This window comes from Bison bison, unplaced genomic scaffold, assembly GCF_000754665.1.
Source record: "Bison bison bison isolate TAMUID 2011002044 unplaced genomic scaffold, Bison_UMD1.0 scf7180017864508, whole genome shotgun sequence".
Lineage (NCBI taxonomy): Eukaryota > Metazoa > Chordata > Mammalia > Artiodactyla > Bovidae > Bison > Bison bison.
In genome coordinates, this window is record NW_011495064.1 from 9,960,791 (window position 1) to 9,966,982 (window position 6,192).

The following is a 6,192-nucleotide window of genomic DNA, read 5'->3' on the forward strand; positions in this document are numbered from 1 at the left end:
GTCTGACTCTCTTTGAACCCAAGGACTGCAGCATGCCAAGCTCCCCTGTCCTCCACTCTCTCTCTGAGTTTGCTCAATCTCATGTTCATTGAGTTGGTGATGCTTTCTAACTATCTCATCCTCTGCTGCCCTCTTCTGTTGCCTTTAATCTTTCCCAGCATCAGGGTCTTTCCCAATGAGTCGGTTCTTCACATCAGGTGGCCAAAGGATTGGAGCTTCAGCAGCAGTCCTTCCAACGGATATTCAACTCTCAACAGAACTGAGATTTATTATATACGGAGTCTCCCTACATTGTTCTTCAGAAACAAACCTCTGGGTAGAAGAAGAGCATGTCTACTCACCCACAGACAACACAAGACAAACATTTTAGAAAAAGACAAAAATGATCACCACAGATGTGCCCCCAAACCCCACCAGCCACCTGACTGGATGTCTAAGTGAATGGTGGGGCACAGCTCCATGGTGGGGTTCACTCCTGCCCCTTGGATCTCACAGGAGTCAGAAGCAGGGACCAAACCCCCAGTTCCCTCGCATTCTTCTCACGGAGGCGTGCGCATTGTCCCAGTACCATGTTTGGCTCCCAGAATCAATCTGTTGGTGTGGAGCGGTAAAGATGTGCCTCGAATCTCCAGGGCTTGTAGGTGGAGAGTTGAGGTACTTAGCAAATTTATGAGAAGGTCAGTTAATAGATTACTCCCATTGGAAGACACAATGTCCCAAACAGTGTGGGAAGCCTGGGCTTCTTACTTCTTCCTCTGGAAAGGACTCTGGTTTCACAAATTAGAAGCAGCAGAAACAAAGGCACCAGTGCAATTCAGTGGGGAAAAATAAAATCATTTCAATCGATGGCTGCTGGAACATGTGGTTAACATTGAAAGTGAAAAGTCAAAGCGTTAGCAGCTCAGTCGGGTTTGACTCTGCGACCCAATATACTGTAGCCCGATAGGCTCCCCTGTTCATGGAATTCTCCAGGTAAGAATACTGGGGTGGGTAGTCATTCCCTTCTCCAGGGGATCTTCCAATTAACCTCGGTTATCCCTACCTCATATCATCTCCTAATATAAAAATTAATTTGAGATGCATCAAGTTATTTTAAAAACAAAAGCTAAAACTACAAATCTTCTAGAAGAAAAGATAGGAGAACATCTTTGGGATCTTGGGGTACATAAAGATTTTTTAGGTTACGAAAAGCACTAACCATAAAAGAGAAAAAGCTGGTAAACAGGATTTTATAGAAATTTAAAAAGTGTGTCCACTGAAAGACATCACTAGGGAAATGAATAGGCAAGGCCCAGACTGGGAGAAAAATCTGTGATAGCCATCTCAGACAAAGGGCTCACATTCAGAAGAGAAAACATGATGGTCAACAGCCATGGGGGAGAGATCAACCTGCAGAACCACCTGTAATTGCAAACTGTAGCTACAAGCAGACTTCATCTCATACCCATCAAATGGACAACACCTCCCAAGTCTGATGATGCTGGGGGTTTTAAAAGAATCCAGATCCATGGGCATGCCCCTGTTGCTGGTGGAGGCTTCTGGGCTGGCCAGACCATGTGGGCGACGGAGGAAGCCCTTGGCAACTGGGGAGCCAGGGATTCTCCTTTTGGCTTCACTGATGTTCAGCAGGACATGAGCAAGGAAGCTAGCAGCAGTCCTGTTTGCAACTGGGGGGAAATGGAAATGCCACAATAGACGGATGGAGCACCACACAGCAGTGAGGGGATGCACTGCAGCCCACCCATGACTCGGTAAACCTCCCTGGAAAGGGGAGCTGTGGATGCTATATTCGGCCTGATACTTCAGGCCTTGTAAGATGCAGAAACATGGAAGTCCCAACCAATGTACTATTTAGAGTTGCAGCCCTACATAGTGAGATCATAAAGAAAAGTAAGGGAATAAAGAACAGAAACCCAAGGGGGATAGGATGTGAGTGGGCAGAAGCTGATCTCAAAGGTATTAGTCATGTCTGTTTCCCTGTGCCGAGTTGCTTTTATTGCTACTCTCTACATCTCATGTGAATTGTAAATGTTCTTTTCAATATATAAAATATTAATTTAAAAATATTTATAAAAAATATACTCATTTCCCCAAACCAGCTTACCCTGGAAACATGATACAGAGCCTCAGTTAAATAAGCTTGGTGTGCACGCATGCTCAGTCGTGTCTTTGCAACCCCATGAACTGTAGCCTACCAGGCTCCTCTGTTCATGGGATTTCCCAGGCAAGAGTAGTGCGGTGAGTTGCTATTCCCTTCTCCAGGGGATCTTCCCCACCCAGGGATCAAACCTTCGTCAACTGCATTGCAGGAGGGTTCTTTACTGCTGAACCACTGGGGAAGCCCTTAATAAGCCTGGCAGGAATCATAAAATGCATGTTCCTTGTTTACAATCTCACTTCACGGAAACATTTACAACCCATGTCAATGATTAACTTGTCATTTCTTAGTTCATCTAAATCCAGAGCTTAGTTTATCTGAATCTGTATTTACAAAGTCTGAATATTTCCATACATCCCGGGTTACTGGAAGATGGGGAACAGTCCAGCAGAGTCAGAAGCCCTGCAAGGGGCAGTGTGGGCACCTTTCAGGGCCCCAGCCTTTTACTTCCCAACCTCTGCTCAGCCTCTGCTACCCCAGCCACACAAATGCCTCCATTTCTATCCACAGCCAGCTGGAGCTGCATGCTGTGTTACTCCGGGCCTGGCTTCCCTCTGCATTCTCTCTGAACTAAATCTCACCAAGGCCAGGTTGCATTAAAGGTCACCACTCAAAGAATAAAAACAGAATAAAGGCAATGTCTGAAGTAGACAGATTATCTAGATGCAGAAACTGGCTAATAGACTCAAGGTCACCCTGGTGGTTCAGTGGCAAAGAATATGCCTGCCAATGCTGGAGATAGGAGTTCAATTCCTGGTCTGGGAGGATCCCACATGCCGTGGAGCAACTAAGCCCGTGCACCACAACTACTGAAGCCTGTGTGCCCTAGAGCCTGTGCTCCACAACAAGAGAAGCCTCCACCATGAGAACCCCACTTGCCACACTAGAGAAAAGCCCATGCAGCAACAAAGACCCAGCAGAGCCAAAAATAAAATTATACAGAAAGGAAAAAATATATATATAGAGAGAGAGAGAGAAAGAGAGAGACTCCTGATCTGAGACAGAAATAAATATATCCTAAAATAATGCAATGACAAAGTGCCGTTGATTGAAATGGGATCCTCGCCAATGTTTATTTTTTGGAGGACTTCCCTGGTGGTCCAGTGGTTAAGATCCTGAGCTGTCAACGCAGGGGACACGGGTTTGATCCCTGGCCAGAGAACTAAGATCCCCTGAGAGGTGCAGCCAAAAATAATAGCAATAATTATTTTTCTTGAACCAAAGGACAGTCACCTCCTGTCATACAATGCGCACATGATATGAGAACGGCCTTGAGATGGGCGTGGCGTCCCATGTATCTGCAAAGAATCACACACTCAAGAATTACACCAACCCTTTAAAATGAAACAAACCCTTTAGAGCCCCACACAGCTGTCTGTGCACCGGAGAGGCATCACTTTAGAGGTAAAGACCCATTGATGGGTATCACAGCCCTGTAACAGGAGGCTCTTCCTATGAATCCACTAAAGATGAATTCTTACGTGCATTTTAAAAAGGACCTTCTACCTAAAGTTGGGCTTCCCAGGTGACTCAGTGGTAAAGAACCCACCTGCCAATACAGGAGATGCAAGTTGGATCCCTGGGTTGGGAAGATCCCCTGGAGGAGGAAATGGCAACCCGCTCCAGTATTCTTCCCTGGGAAATCCCATGGACAGAGGAGCCTGGCGGGGTACAGTCCATGGGGTCACACAAGAGTCGGACAGGACTGAGCAACTGAGCACACACGCAAGTGTATGTATACATACACAGATACACCATTTATACACACCACCTGTATACACATACATGCACATAGTGTGTGTCTATATACCTATTCTATGGATCCTATAAGAGCAACAGCAACAGTTACAAGCGAAGTAGGGATCTGGAGAGGGCAGGGTAGGTGGGCCAGGAGCAGGGGTGGGGGGGTAGGAGGGTGGTCTGGGGCTCCAGGGCATTGCCTTTGTAACATCTTCCTCAATCCTGGACTTTCTAACAGCTGTTAAGAATTATTGAGGGCCTTCTGGATGCTAGGCAATTGTCCCCTTTTACATGTTCTTTTTCCTGAATGTTTATTTCTTCAACAAAGCTACCTGACCATCAAGACAAGATCCTGACCTCAAATCACCTGCAAGATTTCACAGCACGCTCAGTGACTCCTCCTGCCCTTCTGCATGAGGCATTTCAGCTCACTCAGGGTAGCCCCAGATTAACTTGCTTCTTCTGCCTTCATTTAGTAGTACAGTGTTTTTTAATAAAGAAAAACGAGTCAGGTTTGCCACAGAAGAGATGAGTTGTAAAGTACGGGCCAAATTATTGAGTAGTCTCCAAACACCTGACCACCACAAATGATTACTTTAATGTATTTCTAATGAGAACTTGGCTCAGGCCAAGATGAAGATGCTTAACCCACTAAGGAAAATTTCCTCGAGTTTTCTTAAAGGATCACATGATCCTTTAGCATGAAGGAATAGCCATAATGTTTTGTGTAAGAACAGAAAGGTTAGCTGCAAATCAGGCCTGGAAAGTTCAGCGTTTTTTAAACACTGATCTCTGTGCTTTTAAAACTTGTCCACCGGATCTGCCTGAAGGAGAAAGGGACCCCAGGCAAACCCCTGTCGCTGGAGGGTTAGGCAGAGGCTGGAGTGTCCTGGGAGCCTGCAGTGGAGGGCAAGCTGCCTCCAGGACCAGAGGGCTGAGGCTCACTGTCGAGTGGAAGAGAAGGGGCAGAGGACGGACCTGCAGGTGAGGGCCACCACACCTGTCCCCCCAGGTCTTTGTAAAATGTGCACAGAAAATGTGCACTCTGGAGTTCAGAGTCCAGGAGGGGTCTAACTGCAGAGGGAGCCCTCACCTGGTTAACAATTACTCAGAGCCGAGCCCACCCACTTCAGAGCCCAGACAGCTCTGGCCCCGTGACTTCTTTCTGTTTACGAACCGTAATTTATCTAGCAGCTACTAAGTGCCAGGCTCTGTGCCACATGCACATTCTCTTTATGCGTTGCATGTATCTTTTCTCATATTTCCCCGGTTTTGATTGAGAAAATTGAGACTCAGAACGTCCAGTGAATGCCCAGGGCTCCCAGTTAGAAGGGGCAGGGTCAGGGTTTGAACCCACAACTCCATCCCTCCACTCCCACCACAGAGCGGCTCTGCCCCTGTTAAGCGAAGAACCCGGCCTGGGAAGGTCATACACCAGACAGGCCGCTTCAGTGACCGCGGAGGCAGCAGGGCTGGCAGAAGTGGAAGGAAAAAGAAAAGGAAGCAGCTGTCCAGCTCTTCCTTCCTATCTGACCATAAGGCTGGAGTTTCCTGCTGACCAACAGAGAAGGGAGGCCAGAGGAGGGCAGTGGGCTCGGTGCCCCCTCCAGCCGTGAGCTCCGGGCCGGGCTGCCGGCTCCCACCGCGGTGGACCCTCCACACACGTTCTCCCTGGGTCTCCACCTGCCACCACTGTCCCCACGGCTGCTTGCCCTCCCCGGGCACTTGCTCAAGGATGGAACCCTGATCCGACAGGTTGGGACCCCTGAACTCAATACAGCCTATGTGCATGAAGAGCTGTGTGAAACCCCATTTCCTGCAGCCAGCTAGGGCCTAGGAGGGGGGTTTGATGGTCACCAAAAGCCTTTGGCGGGAGTGATGGCAGGTGCGAGCAACCAGAGGTGGCAGCTTCTGTCTTGAAAGCCACCTCTTAAAACACAGAAGGCGGGCAGAGGAGAAGCCAAGTTCCATAGCACCTGCGTCCCAGGACAGAACGGCGGCGAGGAATCCCCGCCTCCCATCACACACCCCTGCCCGGTCTCCCAGTTCAGGCCAGACAGTCGGCCCCGACTGTGGCCCGGAATTCGCGCTCTCAAATCCCAGGAGCTCCAGGAAATGTCAACCACAGCGACGAAAAGATCGCATGCTCGGGTGGAGGGGCAGGGGGCGCGGGGCGTCGTCCTGCTGGGCTCCTCCCCCCAGAACAGCTCACTCAAACCCGGACGAGGTCTCGGGTCTTCCCAGCCCCGAACACGCGCACGCCGCACACCCGCCGGGTCCCCGCGCCGCGCGCC